A 22,992-nucleotide genomic window follows, 5' to 3' on the forward strand; every position below is an offset into this window, starting at 1 on the left:
TATATTCCTCGTCTGGAACCAGGAGCACCTCAGTAATGCACTTTTCTTGTCCAAAAAATTCAGTTTATCTCTGTCAATTAGATTATCATGAATGTTTGTTTTTATTGGAAGGTTGGAGGTATTGCGGGGGAGAGGTAGGGTGATGGGGGCTGTGGTCATTATTTAATGACTTTTGATGCTAAATTTTGACCATGGAGGCTTTGGAGCAGTTGGATGTCCTGCATTGGTGCAGACAGTAACTTTGTACTGGCATTGTACAGTAAACATTTTATTACCCACTTGAGTAGCATCTAACATGCTATAGCACCCACTTGTCAAATTACCACATGTAATCTCAGAAGCTGTTTCACTAACAATAAGGCACAGTCCAATGATATCGATCAAATCTGTTCATCCTGCCTTTCAATAATTTATCACAACATTGGGGAATTTTCCCAAGCTTGGGTTACAGATTGTGAAATCTGTGTTTTTGATGGGTAAGAGTATCAAGGGACAGAGAGCAAAGGCAGATAAATGGAATTGAGGTGCAGATCAACCATGATCTCAATCAATAGCGGAGAAGTTTCAAGGAGTTCAATGGCCTCCTTCTGTTCCAAAGAAGATGCAGAAATGGAAAAGAAAAATTAAACTGTTTGGACACACGGGGCCAGCCTTGTGACTCTGTTATTAGCTTTCAGTTAATCTATGTGTCAGAGGATGGACCCAGTTAAGTTAGATTTACAGCAAGATCACTCGGACAAGGATCTGTTTAGTCTCGGAGTTTATTGATGGGTCTGGATTCTATTGTTTGGCTTTGAAATCTGGATGAAACAATTGTGCCTGTGTGATGGGTGCAAAATATTCAATTATGAAATGAGAAATGAATTCATTGTGACTGAGAATACAAAGAAATTCATAAACTCTTGGAACAACTCACTGAGGAGAGAATGAATGGCATTTTTACTCTCTAATGAAAATTGCTTTGTAATTACAGTGGACTTCATGTTCTACCTTGTGTTTAATGTTAGGGATTTTGTTCCAGCCATTTTCAACAAGCTGTGTAGACATTAGGCTGTTTGAAAATAAGCCAATTTTATTGTTATTTATAAGCTGGTAACAAAATGTATTCTTCTTTGAACTGGTGAATTTGTACTGAATGATTCTATTTGCTAAAACAAGTCACAATGGGAACCACTAATAAAACTTCCTTAACTCTTCTCAGGTGGCTGAAGGTGCAATTAACCATGTGACCAATGAAAAACTTATATTTCTATAGCGCCTTTCACAACCAAAGCACTTTACAGCCAATGAAATACTTTTTGAAGTGTAGTCACTGTTGTATGAAATGCAGCAGCTAATTTGTGCACAGCAAGATCCCACAGCAACAATATGAAATGACCAGATAATCTCATTTTAGATGTTGGTTGAGGTATTTACATTGGCCATGGCACCAGGGAGAATATTAGTCAGCCTACATTACATAGTCAAGCCTCTTAAGTGGGACTTAAACCCATAACCTTTTGAATCAAGGGACAAGCACACTACTCACTGAGCCACAGCTGACGCCAGTCATTTAAATAATAATCATAAATGCTTTTTATTCAGACAGAGGATGAGCCAACCCAAGTTTAATGGATCCTATGAGGAAAATTTTGAACATTGGTGAATGTGGGATCTGTCATCCTTTCTCCAAATTAAAAGGATAATGGAAAAGAGGTCTGGATATGGAAGTAATGGGAAAAGCTGGAGGAATACCTACTTTCCTCCCAAAATGTATTACCTCATACTTCTCTGCATTGAATTTCATTTGCCATGTGCCCTTCCATTCCACTAGCCTGTCCCTGTCTATTACTATCTCCCTCACTTTTTACAACACTTCCAAGTTTCGTGCCATTTTGCAAATTTCAAAATTGTGTCTTGTATCCCCAAGTCCAAGTCATTAATGTGCATCAAAAACAGCAGTGGTCCTCGTTGTGAACGTTAAGTTTATTGCACAAAATAAGAGCTCAGGGTATTGGGGATGATGTGTTGGCATGGATTGAAGATTGACTAACACACAGAAGGCAGAGAGTCGGGATCAATGGGTCTTTTTCAGGTTGGAAAGCTGTAACTAGTGGGGTGCCACAAGGATCGGTCCTAGGGCCTCAACTGTTTACTATCTATATCAATGACTTGGAGGAAGGGTCAGAGTGTAATATATCCAAATTTGCTGATGATACAAAAATAGGTTGGAAGGCATGTTTTGATGAGGACACAAAGAATCTGCAAAGAGATATAGATAGGTTAAGTGAGTGGGCAAAAACTTGGCAGATGGAGTTCAATGTGGGAAAGTGTGAGGTAATCCACTTTGGTAGGAAGAATTAAAAGGCAGACTATTATTTAAATGGAGAGAGACTTCAAGAAAGTGCAGCACAGAGGGATCTGGGTGTTCTTGTACATGAAACACAAAAGGTTAGCATGCAGGTGCAGCAAGTAATTAGGAAGGCAAATGGAATTTTGGCCTTTATTGCTAGGGGGTTAGAGTTTAAAAATAGGGAAGTCTTATTACAGCTGTACAGGGTGTTGGTGAGGCCACACCTGGAGGACTGCGTACAGTTTTGGTCCCCATATTTAAAGAAGGATATACTAGCATTGGAGGCAGTTCAGAAAAGGTTCACTCGGCTGATTCCTAGGATGAAGGGGTTGTCTTATCAAGAACGGCGAAACATGTTAGGCCTTTATTTATTGAAGTTTAGAAGAATGAGAGGTGATCTTATAGAAACATCCAAGATTTTAAGGGGGCTTGACAGGGTAGATGTTGAGAATATGTTTCCACTGGTGGGGGAATCTCGAACTAGGGGACATAGTTACAGAATAAGGGGGCACACATTTAGAACTGAGATGCGAAGGAATTTCTTCTCTCAGAGGGTGGTGAATCTCTGGAATTCTCTACCTCAGAGAGTTGTGGAGACTAGATCACTAAATGTATTTCAGGAGGAGGTAGATAGATTTTGGAAATCTCTGGGAATTGAGGGAGCAGGCCCGAAAGAGGAGTTGAGGCCTGGGACAGATCAACCATGATCTTATTGAATGGCGGGGCAGGCTAGAGGGGCTGAATGGCCTACTCTTGCTCCTATTTCTTATGTTCTTATGTCACTGTGCTGATCAAAGACTTGCATTATGCTCGCCCCCAAACCTTAATGTGCATAAATTGCTAACTGCGTTTGCTTTTGAAGTACAGTCACTATTACGTAGGCAATCCATTGGCTGTGTGACAATTTGGGATGTCCTGACAATACGATAGGACTTTAATAAATGCAAGTTCTTCTTTCCTTCTGTTTCTGATGTTCACCACTTTGTAAATTTGATGGTCCTCTTAATATCTCGTGATAACTTCCCACACTCCACCACAAACTGGGAGACAATATGAAGCACTAATGTTATAAAACTCTAGAATCGTCTCTATTGTTAATATAACACTGATTCTCGGTAGCAGCTTATCGACTGTTTAATGAAGTAACAGAGTGCTGTGAGGTATGACATGGCAATTTTCTCTCCTGACTGACAAATTGCTGATTTCAAAGGACTTGAGCAGGAATTGCATGAATAGTTAATACTGAGGTCACGACTTCTACCATGCTTCCTTGTTTTCCAAGTGGAGGATAAAACCGAGGCTTCTCCAAAGGTTCAGGCGAGCCTACAAAGGGGAGCATTCTCAACCGTCATGAATTCACAGTTTTAACAAAACAAGATGTGATTTAACATGCTGGATTTCCGAAAATGCAGAAAACATCACATTTCTGATTTGACATACAAATCATCAATTATCTTTCGAACACCAATCTTTCTCATTTTTCCATCTTTTTAGCAAAGAATTTTAAACATGTGGGAATAACGAGGTGATTCAGCGCTCTCATGTTCTTTGCAGTTTGGGAGAGAGGAATTGTAGTTCTGTCTCCCACCAGCACTTCCTATGTTTCTTAATCATCTTTGGAAATATTCATCTCATTGTTTAAATATGGCTACAGAACAAGACTACTGCTGAAGTGGTATCAATATTGCAGTTCTTTGTCCCTGACAGACACCACCACTTACAAAAACAAAACCTGGGGATTTGATTTCTATCTCTGGTAGTTTGATTTAATCTAAACTGATTTCAGATTTTTAAATGCTTGAAGGTTAGTCACTTCAGATTATCCACCTTGAACCGTGTAGACAAGAATTAATTGATTTGTAAGGTTTGTACACAGGCCCAGAATTGCTTCTAAATTTGCAGTGTTTGCATGACTGACTGCTGTTCAATGGCATTTTGGTTTAATTTTGGAGATCCTTTTAAATATTAAAACAGCCTAATGAGCAAGTAGTTTATGAGCTGCTATGGTATTGTGTCTGCGCTTTTTAGTATTGTCCATGTTTGCAGAATCTTTTTCTTAAACTGCACGCTTAAGTTTCTTGCCCAAAGTAATTGTTTTATCTCTGTGGGCATTTATCAGGCTAACTGTTTGCAATTCCTATTTATTTGGGAGGATAAGAGTTAGTAGGGTTCATTTGTTGACCGGGGCTACACCCAGGATTCTTAAGTCAGTTACAGATGCGGAACGACATGTGGTCCATTTTAGTTCATTCATGTGATAATGACCCAACAGCCACTACCCACCCACCCCCCACAATGAACCATCGAATTACAAAGAGTTAGAATGACATCAAATAACACAGAACATATCGTACAATTGGCCCATGCCAGTATTTATACTCCATATGAGCCTCCTCCCTTCCTACATCATCTTACCTTATCAACGTATCCTTCTATTCCTTTCTCTCTCATTTTTTATTCATTCATGGGTTGCGGGTGTTGCTGGCTAGGCCAGCATTTATTGCCCATACCTAATTGCCCTTGAGAAGGTGGTGGTGAGCTGCCTTCTTGAACCGCTGCAGTCCATGTGGTGTAGGTACACCCACAGTGCTGTTAGGAAGGAAGTTTCAGGATTTTGACCCCAGCGACAGTGTTTATCTAGCTTCCCCTTAAATGTATTAGTTGGTTCTTAAATGATTCAAGGTTTCACCAACACTACTTTATTTGGAAGTCCCTTAGATATGTTAATCACTCTGTGTAATTAAGAACTTCCTAATATCAGTTCCACATTTGTCTTTTACTGTTTTGTCACCTTGTCCTATTTGAAAGTAATTTTCTGGATTTACGTATCTCCTAGTTGTTATTGTATGTACCTCATTAAGGTTACTTTTCAGGTGCCTCCAAGATGTCCAAGACTCCCTTCATAAGTCAGATCTCTAAAAATATGGATTAGTCTTATGGCTCTTTTCAACATTACCTCCAGTGCTTATATCACAATGACCAGATCTAGACAAGGCACTCAAGGTGCAGATAGACTGGAGTACTAGTATAGCTTGATTGGATTGCCTGTATAGTTCAACTTTTGATCGGCTCTGTTGATTGTTGGTGTACATTGATTGGACAAGTTAGTTGTTGGGCTGGGTAAGACTCCTCTTTCTCTCTCAGCTTCATCTCCAAATTTACACCATTCGTGGGTGTTGTCCATTTTCCTCCCCTTGTGCAATACTCGACACTTTTCTGTATGAAGTTTCATATGCCATTGTTCTACCTCTTTGTGCAAGTACGCTCTCATGCTAAGTTCCTCTCAAAGCTCTTTAACATGTCTGTGCCGGCTTTTTGAAGGAGCTGTCCTGTTCGTCCCACTCTCCTGCTCTTTCACAATAGTGCTGTAAATAGTTTCCCTTCGAGTATTTAACCAATTCCCTTTTGGAAGTTACTATCGCATTGCATCTCTTAAACAGTCTCCTTCTCGAGGTATAAAAGCAAAATACTGCGGATGCTGGAAATCTGAAATAATAACAGAAAATGCATCAGAAAGGTCACAGACCTGAAACGTTATCTCTGTTTCTGTCTTCACAAATGCTGCCTGACCTGCTGAGTATTTCCAGCATTTTCTGTTTGTATTCCTTCTTGAGGTGATTCTGTAATTATTGTAGAGAAAGGACTTTGACTTACCGGCAGGTTAATGGCTGTTTAACACCTTCATCAAGCTATTGATCCTATATCCTCTCCATCACTGAGACCGCCTACTATCGTCCATCTTCGCCTCTGCCTCAGGCATCTGCTGCTGCTTTTGTTATCACATGACTTGACTACTCCAATGCTCTGCTTGCCAACATCCCACCTTCCATTCTCCATAAACTTGAACCCATCCAAAACTCTGCCACCCATATCTTAATTCACACCAAGTCCCATTCATCCATCACCCCTGCAGTTGCAGACTACAATCGATCCCCTGATCCATCAACGCCTCACAGTTAAAATTCTCGCCTTTGTGTTCAAACTCTTCCATGGCCTCACCCCTCCTTATTTCTGGATTCTCCTCCAGTCCCATAAACACTCAGGGAACTCTGCTGTCTTCAAATTCTGGTCTCTTCTTCATCCCCGACTTCCTTCACCCCACCATTGGCAGCTGAGCCTTCAGCTGATTGGGTCCTAAACTCTGGAATTCCCTCCCTAATCCTCTCTGCCCTTCTACCTCTCTCTTGTCTTTTTAAGATGCTCCTTAAAACCTACCTTTTTGACCAAGCCTTTGGTTACTCCTGTGAAGTGCCTTGGGATGTTTTACTGTATTAGAGGCACTCTATAAATGCAAGCTGTTGTTGTTATTCATGTAGATTGTGTTAATTTGAGCTGCAGTAATCTATTATTGCTTTAGACCAAAGATCATGGGCTAGATTTTATTTTCACCAGTTATAACACAGCCTTAACCACCTTGAAACATAAACATATATATTTTATTTGGCCACATGAAAAATAGGTTCAACTGTGACTGGAAAATTATAGGGCTATTTCCTCCCATGTCACAGCCCTGAAAGGTAGTCTCAACAAGATGTCACTAAAGGAGGTTGAATGTAACTGAGTAAAATACAATTCTTGGACAGACTGATCATGCACCGTCATTCCACACCCCTACTTAGATGGAAGTGTAAGATCTACCTGACGGAACTCATGCTGCCACCTTCATTGTTACAGAATCCTTTATCTAGCTTGCTCTATGTCTGTCTGTATATCGATCTGAGTCGCTATCTGTCTGTATCTCTCTATCCTTCTAGCTGTATCTATACATTGGCCAAAGGCTTGAGTTGATCCACTTCAAAATGTCAAAAATATATATTTTACAAACAGTAATTTCATGCTGTTGTTCCCTAAACTGGAATCATTAATGTATAATCATCTGCCAATCTATAAATGCTCTTCATTAATGGCAATTAACCTCTGAGTGACCATAGGCCTCAACTATTTAAAGCAATTTTTGGTTTTATGGTCTTTAGAGGGCAGGCCACTAACGCACAGCTACATCTAAGCATCAATACGTTAGGTACTGTTACTACTTCCTCTCACTTATAACTCAGTGTATCCAATGACTTAACATGAGTAATGCTGCAGGACTGACTTTTTAAGATTCTTCATTTTTAGTTTTTGTTTCCTTGTAAATTCCCAGAAATATTTTTGTTTTTATTTTAGAAAATTAAAAGTGATGAATATTAGGAGATATAAAAAAACACATTTTTAAAAATTCATTCAGGGATGTGGGCGATGCTGGCCAGGCCAGCATTTATTGCCCATCCCTAATTGCCCTTGAGAAGGTGGTGGTGAGCTGCCTTCTTGAACCGCTGCAGTCCATGTGGGGTAGGTACACCCACAGTGCTGTTAGGAAGGGAATTCCAGGATTTTGACCCAGCGACAGTGAAGAAACGGTGATATAGTTCCAAATTAGGATGGTGTGTGACTTGGAGGGGAACTTGCAGGTGGTGGTGTTCCCATGCATTTGCTGCCCTTGTCCTTCTAGTTGGTAGAGGTTGTGGGTTTGGAAGGTGCTGTCTAAGGAGCCTTGGTGCATTGCTGCTGTGCATCTTGTAGATGGTACACACTGCTGCCACTGTGCATCGGTGGTGGAGGGAGTGAATGTTTATAGATGGGGTGCCAATCAAGCGGGCTGCTTTGTCCTGGATGGTGTCGAGCTTCTTGAGTGTTGTTGGAGCTGCACCCATCCAGGCAAGTGGAGAGTATTCCATCACACTCCTGACTTGTGCCTTGTAGATGGTGGACAGGCTTTGGGGAGTCAGGAGGTGAGTTACTCACCTCAGGATTCCTAGCCTCTGACCTGCTCATGTAGCCACGGTATTTATATGGCTATTCCAGTTCAGTTTCTGGTTAATGGTAGCCCCTAGGATGTTGATAGTGGGGGATTCAGCGATGGTAATGCCGTTGAATGTCAAGGGGAGATGGTTAGATTCTCTCTTGTTGGAGATGGTCATTGCCTGGCACTTGTGTGGCGTGAATGTTACTTGCCTCCTATCAGCCCAAGCCTGGATATTGTCCAGGTCTTGCTGCATTTCTACACGGACTGCTTCAGTATCTGAGGAGTCGTGAATGATGCTGAACATTGTGCAATCATCAGCGAACATCCCCACTTCTGACCTTATGATTGAAGGTAGGTCATTGATGAAGCAGCTGAAGATGGTTGGGCCGAGGACACTACCCTGAGGAACTCCTGCAGTGATGTCCTGGAGCTCAGATGATTAACCTCCAACAACCATAACCATCTTCCTTTGCGCTAGGTATGACTCCAGCCAGCTCAGGGTTTTCCCCCTGATTCCCATTGACCTCAGTTTTGCCAGGGCTCCTTGATGCCATACTCTGTCAAATGCTGCCTTGATGTCAAGGGCAGTCACTCTCACCTCACCTCTTGAAATCAGTTCTTTTGTCCATGTTTGAACCAAGGCTGTAATGCGGTCAGGAGCTGAGTGCAACTCTTTCTAGATGAAAACCATAAAAATTCACTTTGACCAAAAACTGTGACAAGTTTCTGTTCACCTATTATTCAACTTCTTTTTAAAAAGGAACACTTGCATTAATATTGTGCCTTTAGTGAGTTCACGATGCCCTAAAGAGCTTTATAGCCAACGAAGTCCGGTCATTTTGATTATTGTAATTTAAGAAATGCAGCAGCTAATTTGCATACAGCAAGATCCCACAAACAACAAATGAAATAATGAGTAGATAACCTCTATGTACAGTTCTGGTCACCATATTATTAAAAGGATATTCAGGCACTGAAGGGGGTGCAGAAAAGATTTACAAGGATGATGTCAGAACTGCACGGTCATACCAATCAGACTGGGGCTCTTTTCTCTAGAAAACAGAATGCTGAGGGTGACCTAATAGAGGTCTTTACAATTCTGAAAGATTTTGATAGAGTGAATACAGAGAGAATGTTTCTACTTCTGGGGAACAGCAAAACTAGCGGCCACCAATATAAAATAGTCATAAAGGAATCCAGTAGGGAATTCAGAAGTAACTTCTTTTTCCAAAGAGTGGTGAGAATGTGGAACTCGCTACCACAGGGAGTGGTTGAAGCAAATAGTATAGATGCATTTAGGGACAAAGGAACACAGGAACAGGAGTAGGCATTCGGCCCTTCGAGCCTGCTTCACCATTCGATAAGATCATGGCTGATCTGGTTGTCTCAACTGCACTTTCCTGTCTACACCCCTCGACTCTCTCATCTACCAAAAATCTATCTAACTCAGCCTTCAATAAATTCATTGACCCAGCCTCTACTGCTCTCTGGAGAAGAGAATTCTACAGACTAACGACCCTTTGAGAAAAAATAATTCTCTTCATCTCCATCTTAAAAGGGAGACCTCTTATTCTTAAACATTGTCCCCTAATTCTCGTCTCTCCCACAAGAGGAAACATCCTCCCGGTATCCACTCTATCAAGTCCCCTCAGGATCTTATATGTTTCAATAAGATCACCTCTCATTCTTCTAAACTCCAATGGGTATAGGCCCAACCTGTTCAACCCTTCTTCATATAATAAGCCCTTCATCCCCGGAATTAGTCCAGTGAACCTTCTCGGAACTGCTTCTAATGCAATTATATCCGTTTTTAAATGAGGAGACCAAAACTGTACACTGTACTCCGGATGTGGTCTCACCAAGGTCCTGTACAGCTGCAGTGAAACTTCCCTACTTTTAGACTCGATTTCCCTTGCAATAAATGCCAACATTCTATTTGCCTTCCCAATCACTTGCTATACCTGCATACCAACCTTTTGTGATTCATGTACCAGGACACCCAGATCCCTCTGTACCACCAAGTTCTGAAATCTCTCTCCATTTAAATAGTATACAGCTTTCCTGTTCTTCCTGCCAAGGTGGACAAGTTCACATTTTCCCACATTATATTCCATCTGCCAAGTTGTTGCCCATTCACTTAACCTATCTATATCCTTTGGTAGACTCTTTACCTCCTCTTGACAGCTTACTTTCCTTCCTATCTTGGTGTCATTGGCAAATTTAGCTACCATACATTTTGTCCCTTCATCCAAATCATTGATACAAATTGTAAATAGTTGAGGTCCCAGCACTGATCCCTGTGGCACTCTACTAGTTACAGCTTGCCAACCTGAAAAAGACCCATTTATCCCTACTCTCTGCTTCCTGTTAGCTAACCAAATCTATGCTAATCTATGCTAATATGTTACCCCCTACACCTTGTGCTATTATCTTGTGTAGTAACCTTTGAGTGGCACCTTATCAAATGCCTTTTGGAAATCTAAGTACACCACATCTACAGGTTCCCCTTTATCCACCTTGCTCATTACTTCCTCAAAGAACTCTAATAAATTAGTTAAAGACAATTTCCCTTTCAAAAAACCATGTTGACTCTGTCTGATCCCATTATGATTTTCTAAGTATTCTGCTATAGCTTCCTTAATAATGGATTCTAATAATTTCCCTCTGACAGATGTTAGACTAACTGGCCTGTAGTTTCCTGCTTTCTGTGTCCCTTCTTTATTGAACAAAGGTGTTACATTTGCTATTTTGCAATCCATTGGGACCCTTCCAGAATCTAAGGAATTTTGGAAGATTATAATCAAAGCCTCTACTATCTCTGCAGCCACTTCTTTTAAGACTCTAGGATGCAGGCCATCTGGTCCTGGGGACTTGTCAGCCTTTAGGTCTAATAGTTTTCCCGGCACCATTTCCCTGGTGGTGATTGGTTTAAGTTCCTCCCTCCCTTTCACCTCTTGATTTTCAAGTATCTTTGGCAGGTTTTCTAAGTCTTATACAGTGAAAACAGACACAAAATACCTGTTCAAGCCTCTGCCATTTCCTTGTTTCTCATTATTAATTCCCCAGACACTCTCACTGGAGGAGCAACACTACCTCTAGTTGCTCTTTTCCTATTGAAATTCTTATAGAAACTCTTACTATCTGTTTTTATATTACGAGCTAGTTTTTTTTCCCTCATAATCTACTTTCTCCCTCTTAATTTTTTTTTCGTCATTCTTTGCTGGCTGTTAAAATCTGTCCAATCTTCTGATTTACCACGACTTTTTGCGGATTTGTACAGTGTTCTTTTAATTTGATACTATCCTTAACTTCCTTATTTAGCTCTGGATGATGCATTCTTTTCAGAGAATCTTTCTCACTGGGATAAATCTTTGCTGAGAGTTATTCAATATCTCCTTAAAGGTCTGTCCTACCTTGTAGCCTAATTTCCCAGTTCACTTTAGTTAGCTCTGCCTTCATACCCTTGTAATTACCTTTATTTAGGTTTAAAACACTAGTCTTTCAAACTGAATGTGAAATTCTATCATGTTATGATCACTGTCACCTAGAGACTCGTTTACAATGAGGTTATTGATTAATCCTGTCTCATTGCGCATTACCAGATCTAGAATAGCCTGCTTCTCAGTTGGCTCTAGAACGTACTGCTTTAAGAAATTGTCCCAAATACACTCAATGAACTTATTTTCCAGGCTACCTTTGCCAATCTGATTCGCCCAATCTACATGTAGATTAAACTCACCCATGACTATTGCGGTACCTTACTATATGCCCCATTTATTTCTCCCTGTATACTCTGTCCTACAGTGTAGCAACTGTTAGGGGGCCTATAAACTCCCACGAGTGCCCTCTTACGTTTCCTATTTCTTAGCTCTACCCAAACTGATTCCATATCTTGCTCTTCGGAGCAAAGGTCATCTCTTGCTACTGTACTAATGACATACTTAATTAACAAAGCTAACCCACCACCTTTTCCTAGCTTCCTGTCCTTCTTGAAATGTCGAATATCCTTCAATATTAGGTCCCAACCTTGGTCACCTTGCAACCACGTCTCTGAAATGGCTATCAGGTCATACATATTTATTTCAATCTGTGCTAACAATTCATCCATTTTAATACAAATGCTGTGCGCATTCGGATACAGAGCCTCTAACTCTGTCTTTTTACCATTTCTGCAATCTTTGGCCTTATTGCTGGTGCAGTCTTATGTGTGGACATTTCATCCCTACCTGCCACACTCTGGTTATCATTACCCAAATCACTACCCTGCTGTATTACCTCATTGTTTCCTTTTGATATACCACCTCTTCTTGCACATGATCCCTTCCCCCGACTAGTTTAAAGCCCTCTCCATTGCCCTAGTCATACGACTCACCAGAACATTGGTCCCAGCATGGTTCAGGTGAAGACCATCCCAATGGTACAGCTGCCACTTTCCCCAGTACTGGTGCCAGTGCCCCATGAATAGAAACTCATTTCTGCCACACCAGTCTTTGAGCCACGCATTCACCATTCTAATCTTATTTACCCTACACCAATTTTCTTGTGGCTCAGGTAATAATCCAGAGATTATTACCTTTGAGATTCTGCATTTTAATTTAGCCCCTAGATGCTCATACTCCCTATACAGGACCTCTTTCCTAGTCCTAGCTATGTCGTTGGTACCCACGTAGACCACAACAACTGGATCCTTCCTCTCCACTGCAAGGCCCTCTCTAGCCCTGAGCAGCTGTTCCAAATCCTGGTACTGGACAGGCAACACAGCCTTCTAGACTCTTGCTCTGGGCCACAGAGAACTGTGTCTATCCCCTGACTATACTATCCCTTACTACCACTACATTCCTATTTACTCCACCCGCTTGAATGGCTTCCTGTAGCCCGGTGCCATGGTCAGTTTGCTCATCTACCCTGCAGCCCTCACTCTCATCCACACAAGCTGAAAGGACCTCAAACCTGTTGGACAATTGCAAGGGCTGAGGCTCCTCCACTTTTGCCTTCTCGATCCCCCTTACCTGCCTCAACTTCCTGTCCCTGACCACTGACCAAATCAGATGACCCTATTCTATGGGGTGTGACTGCCTTCTGGAACAAAGTGTCCAGGTAACTTTCCCCCTCCCTGATGCATCGCAGTGTCTGCAGCTCGGATTCCAGCTCATCAACTCTGAGCTGAAGCTGTGGATCACATTGGTGTGCACAAGCTCTCACGTACTGCCGCTGCAACACATCACCTGCCTTGCCATCCTGATTGTGTTTTAATTAACTAATTAATTTTCTTAATTTTTTAACTAACGCCTCTCCTCGCCAGCACTTACTGTACTAATTTAAACCTTGGTAATACAATAAACCTTACTGCTTAAAAATGAAACAAAAGAGTAGACTCAGCAGCTTCTTACTTCCCTTCTGCTTGTGTGTCTTAATTAATTAGAAGGTAGGTACTTAAATTTTAATTTTGCATTTTTCTAATTTCCAGCTATTAACATGTGCATCCTAACAGCAACGTACTAACCCAGCTATTTACAGATACTCCCTAACAGCCGGTACTCACCAACCAATTATCTTACAGCTTTCCATGTAATATCACTGTCTCAAGGTTCCCCTGTATATCTGGGAAGCGAGTTGTGTTTCCTACAGCCACTGGAGACTGAAGAAGGAGTACCTCTTTCCCCCTCTGCACCGAATTCCCTTGTGAACCAAATTCCCAGCTTCACACTGACTGTGTTTCACTCAGGCAAAGTCTCCTCTCCATGCACCCCTTACTCCATACTCGAAGGGGAACCAGACAAGCCTAAGGGGGAGAAGGGAATCGAGGGTTATGATAGATTTAGATGAGGAAGGGCAGTAAAGGTTTGCGTGGAGCATAAACACCAACATGAACAGGTTTAGCAGATTGGCCTGTTAGTGTGCTGTTTATTTATTTAGAGATACAACACTGAAACAGGCCCTTCGGCCCATCGAGTCTGTGCCGACCATCAACCACCCATTTATACTAATCCCATATTCCTACCACATCCCCACCTTCCCCTACCACCTACCTATACTAGGGGCAATTTATAATGGCCAATTTACCTATTAACCTGCAAATCTTTGGCTGTGGGAGGAAACCAGAGCACCCGGCGGAAACCCACGCAGACACAGGGAGAACTTGCAAACTCCGCACAGTCAGTACCCAGAACTGAACCCAGGTCGCTGGAGCTGTGAGGCTGCGGTGCTAACCACTGCGCCACTGTTAATTCAATGTAATTTGATGTAATCTTTACCCCAACATTATCAGAGGGTTAGGAATCACAAAGGATTAGTAAAACTGAAAATTGACAAGTAGAATTCTGTAAAAGCTGTAAGTGACAAACCTTGTAAGTATCCTCCTTGCCTTGTCCACAGGGGATAGCCCTTCTGTTCTGGAAGTAAGTTGGGGATCTGATATATAACACACAAACACTTTGTCACAAGATACATTGAAGGCAACATTAAAGCAGGTCCCAGAGGTTGAACTTTTCCCAGATTTTCTGTCTGTGATGCTTGTGTCTCTTCTTTGGGTCAGTTACTTGTTTTCGCACCATCCTGGTAGCACATTACGAGGAACATTTTGACCTGCTACCCAGGTGTAAAGCTCGATTTGTGGATCAGTCACCCATTGTGGAAATCACCCTGTTCTTTCCATGCCAGAGAAAATTGAGTGAGAATACAACGATAGAACTTCAATGTATTTCTGGGCACAAATCAGCTGAATGCTGTGAAACGATTATTTTTTAACGTTTGATGTGGAAATATAACCTCCAGTTAACAGCATCGAGTAAGAGGTTGTAATTAAAAGCTAGTCAGACTCAGTAAGGAAAAATCTGAATAAAATATTTACATTTGCAGAGACTGATAGAGATTATAATTGTACAGGGCAAATTTTAATTATTCTGAATTGTTTTAATTAAATTTAATTTAGGAAACATAATTGATATTTAGGAATAATGATTCTTTCATTTAACGTTAATTGAAGCAGCATTGTTCTGAAAATTAGTTAACGAGAGCTAAAGCTGCTGTACAAAAGCAAAATACTGCAGATGCTGGAAATTTGGGATTACCCCCACCCCCAAATCCGTCCTCACCCCAACCCTAACCCTCACCCTAACCCCTAACTCTGTTTTTCTCTCCACAGATGCTGAATATTTCTAGCATTTTCTGTAAATCTGCTGTACTTGCTTGAAAATGCGCACGGATTCTCTTTACAATCTGTAGGACTTGGTTGTACAACCTGTTTACAGATGCATCACAACCCTTTCCTGCTTCCCAAGTTTAGAGAGAATATGAGGTACAAGTCTTGCAATAATTATTTGCACAGTTCTAATACCATGCTCAAAAATGTTTCTCCTCTGTCGTAAAGTAGAAAGAAATTACATTTATATGTAATATAAATGGCGGCACAGTGGTTCGCACCGCAGCCTCACAGCTCCAGCGACCCGGGTTCAATTCTGGGTACTGCCTGTGTGGAGTTTGCAAGTTCTCCCTGTGTCTGCGTGGGTTTTCTCCGGGTGCTCCGGTTTCCTCCCACTGCCAAAGACTTGCAGGTGATAGGTAAATTGGCCATTATAAAAAATTGCCCCTAGTGTAGGTAGGGAATATAGGATTACTGTAGGGTTAGCATAAATGGGTGGTTGTTGGTCGGCACAGACTCGGTGGGCCGAAGGGCCTGTTTCAGTGCTGTATCGCTAAAAAAAATTTTTTTTAAATATAGCGCCTTCCCCAACCTCAGGTCATCTCAAAGTGCTTTAAATGCAATGAAATACTTTTGAAGTTTAGTCACTGTCATGTAGGAAATGTGGCAGCCAATTTTTGAACAGCAAACTCCCACAAAAAGCGACGAGATAAATGATGTAATAATCTGTTTTAGTGATGTGGGTTGCAGGATACATATTGGCCAGGCCAATGGGGAGATCTCCCCTGCTCTTCTTTGAATAGTGCCGTGGGACCTGAGAGAGCAGATAACATCTCATCCATTAGACAGTACATCCAACAGTGCAGCACTCCCTCAGTACCACTGGTGTCAGCCAGGATGATGTTCTGGAGTAAAGCCTGAACCCACAAGCTTCTGACAAAACAAGATTGCTATTACTGAGCTACACCTGACACCTCTAACATAGGTTAAAGTGTGCATTAAATTATTATGTTTCAAATGCGTTAACGCTTACTTTAAAATGTCACATTCTTGGGATGAGGACATCGGCGGCAAGGCTGACATATATTGCCCATCCCAAGTTGCCCACAAGAAGAAGGGAGATATTAAACCGCTGCCGTCTGTATCGTGTAAGTACATCCACAGTGCTGTTCGGAAGGGAGTTCCAGGATTTTGACCCAGTGACAGTGAAGGAACGGCGATATAGTTCCAAGTCAGGATGGTGTGTGACTTAGAGGGGAACTTGCAGGTGGTGATGTTCCCATGCATCTGCTGCTCTTGACCTTCAAGGTGGTAGAGGTCGCGGGTTTGGAAGGTGCTGTCTAAGGAGCCATGGTGCGTTGTTGCAGTGCATCTTGTAGATGGTACACACTGCTGCCACTGTGCGTCGGTGGTAGAGAGAATAGATATTCAATCGATGAGTCCCAGTACATGTACAACCACAGTTATATCTGAAGGTAAAACAATTCTAAGTTGCTACTAAATTGCTTTGGTGTTGGCCACAATCAGTTGCTGAATCAAAGTTTGTTCCTATATATTAGATGCTGGTAGGGATCTTGGTCTTCATAAATAGAGGTATTGAGTACAAAAGCAGGGAATAAAAGCAAAATATTGCAGATGCTGGAAATCTGAAATAAAAGCAGGGAAGTTGTGCTGAACCTTTATAAAGCTCTGGTTAGGCCCCTAACTAGAATGTTGCATCCAGTTCTGGTCACCACACTTTAGGAAGGATGTCAGGGTCCTTGAGAAGGTGCAGAGGAGATTTACCAGAATGGAGGATTTTAGTAACAAGGTGAGGTTGGAGGAGCTGGGGTTGTTCTCCTTGGAGCAAAGGAGATTGAGTGACGTAAATAAAAGCAAAATACTGCGGATGCTGGAAATCTGAAACAAAAACAAGAAATGCTGGAATCACTCAGCAGGTCTGGCAGCATCTGTGGAAAGAGAAGCAGAGTTAACGTTTCGGGTCAGTGACCCTTCTTCGGAACTGACAAATATTAGGAAAGTCACAGATTATAAGCAAGTGAGGTGGGGGTGGGGCAAGAGATAACAAAGGAGAAGGTGCAGATTGGACCAGGCCAATCTGGAGATTGAGTGACGATTTGATAGAGGTGTACAAGATTATGACAGGTTTGGATAGGGTAGACAAAGAAAAGCTGTTCCCATTAGCAGATGGTAGAAGGACTAGGGAACACAGATTTAAGGTTTTGGACAAGAGATGCAGATGGGATGCGAGGAAGAACTTTTTTTACTCAGCGAGTGGTATTGACCTGGAACTCGCTGTCTACGAGGGTGGTGGAAGCGGAGACAATGAATGATTTCAAATGGAAATTGGATGGGCACTTGAGGGAAATAAACTTGCAGGGGTATGGGGATAGAGCAGGGGGATGGGACTGACTGAATTGTTCTACAGAGAGCTGGCATGGACTCGATGGACTGAAAGGCCACTTTCTGTGCTGTAATGACTTTATCACCCATTTTGCACAACACCAGGTGGGCGACAATGCAACAGCTTGAAGTGACGGTTACCTTTGGGCCTTTTTCAGACCATTGGCTCTAGCCTGTGAAATGTTTGGGATATGTAGTGGGAATCTGCATTTGACATTGTAAGGGTTAATTTTGAAAAGTCCACAAGTCTTGACATTTTTAAACATTTTCAATATTTTTTCATTTTCATACTGTGTATAATGTGCCATTGAATTAATGTGTGAAATCATTAGCTGTTCACACAGTTATTTATATATTGAGCTGTGTGGAAGGGGCAATCGATTTCAGCATCAGTTTATTAGTATCTGTGGAAAGAGCAATGTAAATACAAGAGAGTAGAAATTGGTATGTTTTTCAGATATAAAGTAGATCAATTTAGCAGAGTGACAGCATGTGTCCAATCTCCGGCAGGCATTGGTCCCACGCCTAAAGTCGTGGGGCCCATTTTTTCAGAATCTTGGGTTGAAGAAGAATTGTCTTTAGTTACTCCAAATGTATAGTATCTCTGTTACATAGGAACATATGAATTAGGAGCAGAAGTAGGCCATTCAGCCCCTCAAGCCTGCTCTGCCATTCAATAAGATCATGGCTGATCTGTTTATGTCTCAAATTCCACACTCCCATCTACCCTGTTGTGTGATAAGTGAGGATAAATGTTCTGAGTTGGTTCTCCCAGCATGGAGTCTTGGCTGTCGGGAAGGTGGATCAGACAATCAGGTTTGTAGTTTAGTGTGTCTGCTATGGAGCCTTGCTCAGTCATTGCAAGGCCGTAAAGCAGGTGTGCTGACCCGGGTGGATGTAAAAGATCTCGTGGCATTATTTTGAAGAAGAGCAGGGGAGTGTTCCCAGATGTCCTGGTCACTATTTATCTCGCAACCAACATCTTAAACAGATTATTCAGTCATTGAATGCAATGCAGTTGTGGGATCTTGCTGTGCACCAATTACCTGCTCCATTTCCTACAATACAACAGTGACTACACTTCAAAATTGGTTGTAAAGCACTTCAGGATGACCCAAGGTCATGAAAGGTGCTATAGAAATGCAAGTCTGGGTTTCTTCTCTTTCTCACATTTTGTTCTTGATTGCCCAGACTGCTGTCACTTTAAGCAATGTCCTGCATCATTGCGAATGCACATTTACTCCTTGCCATTCATGTTGAAGGAAGACTGCGATCACGATGTTGTGGAGTATATCATCAAGGAGCAATGAGTGAAAACTCTAAAGATAATGTCGGAGGACAGCAGACTGATGACATTGATTGACAAGCTAATCTGTCAATCAAACTTGAGAGATCCCTTTCTTGTAGCTGTGAAACATGACTGACCAAAATCTGAATAAGACTTGTGAATGTTATTTAACATCAATCCAATCACCTTTTTAACACTTCTGGTCTCAATAATCTTGAGCCACTGCGCTTGTTCAATGGAATTCCCAAACTGGAACACTTGCCATAGAGGTTTTCTGATGAAAAAACTGCCAGGGGAATTGGGACCTGGATTTAGCAGTGTGAATGACAGGAGCCAGATCACAGCTTCTGACCTGAGTGAAACCAGCACAAGGATCAAAGGGCTTTAGATTGAATGCAAAATGCCAAATACTGAGCCCCGTGTTGCCCCCATTATGTTGCTTTTACCTTTCGTTTAACTCTACATCCTCCATAAGCTTGAAATCCAAAACTCTGCTGTCTGTGTCTTAACTCACACAACTCCCGTTCCACCATCACTTCAGTGCTCACTTTCTCCCAGTCAAACAATGACTTGATGTTAAACTTTTCATCCTTGTTTTCAAATCCCTCCATGGCCTCGCCCTTCCCTATCTTTGTAATCTCCTCCAGCCCCGCAACCCTCTGACATATCTGCGCTTCTCTAATTCTGGCCTCTTGAGCATGCCCAGATTTTAATTGCTCCACCATTGGTGGCCGTGCCTTCAGTTGCCTGGGCCCCAAGCTCTGGAATTCATTCCCTAAACCTCTCCGTCTCTCCACATCACTTTCCTCTAAGACACTCCTTAAAGCTTACTCTTTGACCAAACTCTTGGTCACCTGTCCTAATATCTTATGTGGCTCAGCGTCAGATTTTGTTTGAGAATATTCCTGTGAAGCTCCTTGGGATGTTTTATTACATTAAAGGTGCTATATAATTTTCTAAAAAATTCATTCATGGGATGTGGGCGTCACTGGCTAGGCCAGCATTTCTTGCCCACTCCTAATTGCCCTTGAGAAGGTGGTGGTGAGCTGCCTTCTTGAACCACTGCAGTCCATGTGGGGTAGGTACACCCACAGTGCTGTTAGGAAGGGAGTTCCAGGATTTTGACCCGGCGACAATGAAGGAACAGCGATATAGTTCCAAGTCAGGATGGTGTGTGACTTGGATGGGAAACTTGCAGGTGGTGGTGTTCCCATGCATTTGCTGCCCTTGTCCTTCTAGTTGGTAGAGGTCGCGGGTTTGGAAGGTGCTGTCAAAGGAGCCTTGGTGCATTGCTGCAGTGCATCTTGTAGATGGTACACACTGCTGCCACTGTGCGTCGGTGGTGGAGGGAGTGAATGTTTGTGGATGGGATGCCAATCAAGTGGGCTGCTTTGTCTTGGATGGTGTTGAGCTTCTTGAGTGTTGTTGGAGCCACGCTCATCCAGGCAAATATAAGTTGTTGTTGTTGTAGATATTCTTTGCTTCTGTGTTTCAAACTGCTCTCTGAGGGGAATTCCAGCTGGCTACATCCTCCAGATTGCTTTTATTTGCCCTGAAAACTCAATCTATTTCTCAGTGTGGTCAGGATAATGATTGTTTCGGCTGCTGCTTTAGTCCACTGCCTCCACAGGCACCTGCCTTGTCTTTGGAAGAACAACATAGCATGAGGCCTTTTTTTAAGGCTCAAAATGCCAAACAAAACTTATTAAATGGAGAAAAAAATGACAGTAGTTGTTCCTCTGTCCAAGCTCCTGAAACAATAGAAAATAATGGCTTACACCTCTCAGAATAAAACTACAACTGTAACTATCATTTACTGTTTTTTTTATTTTCATTCTCACCTTGTCAATTCCTCGATTTTAATCGATCCACCATTGGCGGCTGTGCCTTCAGCTGCCTGGGTCCTACGCTCTGGAATTCCTTCCTTAAACCTCTCCGCCCTTCTCTCTCCTCCTTTAAAATACTCCTTAGAACCTACCTCATTGACCCAAAGCCATTGGTCATCTGCCTGAATATCACCTCATGTGGCTCGTTGTCAAATTTTGCTTTATTACACTCCTGTGAAGCACCTTGGGAAATTTTATTACATTAAAGGTGCTATATAAATGCAATTTATTTTTTTCCTTGACTAGAACTGTGTGGCTGAAACATCTTGGAATAATCAGAGAGTGTAAATATGTTCTGTGTACAATAAATTGCAGCTCACAGGATCATAGAATGGTTACAGCACAGAAGGAGGCCATTCGACCCATTGTGTTCATGCCAGTTCTCTCAGTTAGTGCAATCCAACTCGTGTCACCGCCCCCCACCCCCCTCCTTTTCCCCTTAGCCCAGCAATATTTTTACTCTTGGCTATTTGGTGATTATCCTTGGCTTTATAATTAGAGGCATAGAGTTCAAAAGTATGAAATTATGCTACCTTTGTGAAACACAAGCTAGGCTTCAGCTGGAGTATTGTGTCCCAATTCTGGGAACATACTTTTGGAAGGATGTTAAGGTCTCAGAGAGGATGCAGAGGAGATTTACTGGAATGACACCAGGGATGAGATACTTCAGGTACGTGGAGACGAAAGAACATAAGAACGTAAGAAATATAAGCAGGAGTAGACCATATGGCCCATTGAGTCATTCAATACGATCATGGCTGATCTTGGGCTTCAATTCCATTTTCCTGCCCACTCCCCATATCCCTTGATTCCTTGCGAGACCAAAAGTCTATCGATCCCAGCCTTAAATATATTCAATGATGGAGCTTCCACAACCCTCCGAGGTAGAGAATTCCAAAGATTCACAACCCTTTGAGTGAAGTAATTTCTCCTCATCTCAGTCCTGAATGATTGACCAGCGGAAATAATCTCTCAGTTTCTACCCTATAGGGCCCCTTCAGAATCTTGCATGTTTCAATGAGATCACCTCCCATTCTTCTAAACTCCAGAGAATGTAGACTGGAAGAAGCTGTAATTGTTTTGCTTGAAGAAGGGAAGCTTAAGGGCAGATTTAATAGAGGTGCTCAAAAGGCTGACACTTCAGCGTAGCAGTGAGGGTGTGCTGCAGTGTCAGAGGTGCTGTCCTTTGGTTGAAATGTTAAACGGAGTCCCTGTCTGTCCCCTCAGGTGAACATAAAAGATCCCAATGGCATTATTTCAAAGAAGAAGAGGGGAGTTCTCTCTGGTATGAAAGCAGAAAGTGCTGGAAATACTCAGCAGGTCTGGCAGCATCTGTGAAGAGAGAAGCAGAGTTAACGTTTCAGGTCAGTGACCCTTCATCAGAAGTTCTGATGAAAGGTCACAGACCTGAAACGTTAACTCTGCTTCTCTCTTCACAGATGCTGCCAGACCTGCTGAGTATTTCCAGCACTTTCTGTCTTTATTTCAGAATTCCAGCATCCGCAGCATTTTGCTTTTATTTTAGAGTTCTCTCTGGTGTCCTGGCCCATATTTATCCTTAGTCAACAATACAAAAACAGATTATCTGGTCATTAACACATTGCTGTTTGTGGGAGTTGGCAATTGTTTAATTTATTCATTCTTGGGATGTGGGTGTCACTGGCTAGGCCAGCATTTATTGCCCATCCCTAATTGCCCTTGAAGGTGGTGGTGAGCTGCCTTCTTAAAACTCTGCAGTCCTTGGGGTGTAGGTATACCAATAGTGCTGTTAGGGAGGGAGTTCCATGATTTTTACCCAGCAACAGTAAAGAAATGGCGATATAGTTTCAAGCCAGGATTGTGAGAGACTTGTTGTTGTTGCCATGTATCTGCTGTCCTTGTCCTTCTAGCTGGTAGAGGTCGCGGGTTTGGAAGGTACTGTTGAAGAAGCCTTGGTGAGTCACTGCAGTGCATCATGTCGATGGTACACACTGCTGCCACTGTACGTCAGTCGATGATATGTTAAACTGAAACCTTGCCAAGAAGATGCAAAAGAATCCAGGGCAATATTTTGAAGAGAACACTGGAGTTCTCCTCAGTTTTTCTGACCAGTATTTATCCCTCGACAAAAAGCTGAAAATAGATTATCTGATCATTATCACATTGCTATTTGTGGGA

This window comes from Heterodontus francisci, chromosome 18 (assembly GCF_036365525.1).
Source record: "Heterodontus francisci isolate sHetFra1 chromosome 18, sHetFra1.hap1, whole genome shotgun sequence".
NCBI lineage: Eukaryota > Metazoa > Chordata > Chondrichthyes > Heterodontiformes > Heterodontidae > Heterodontus > Heterodontus francisci.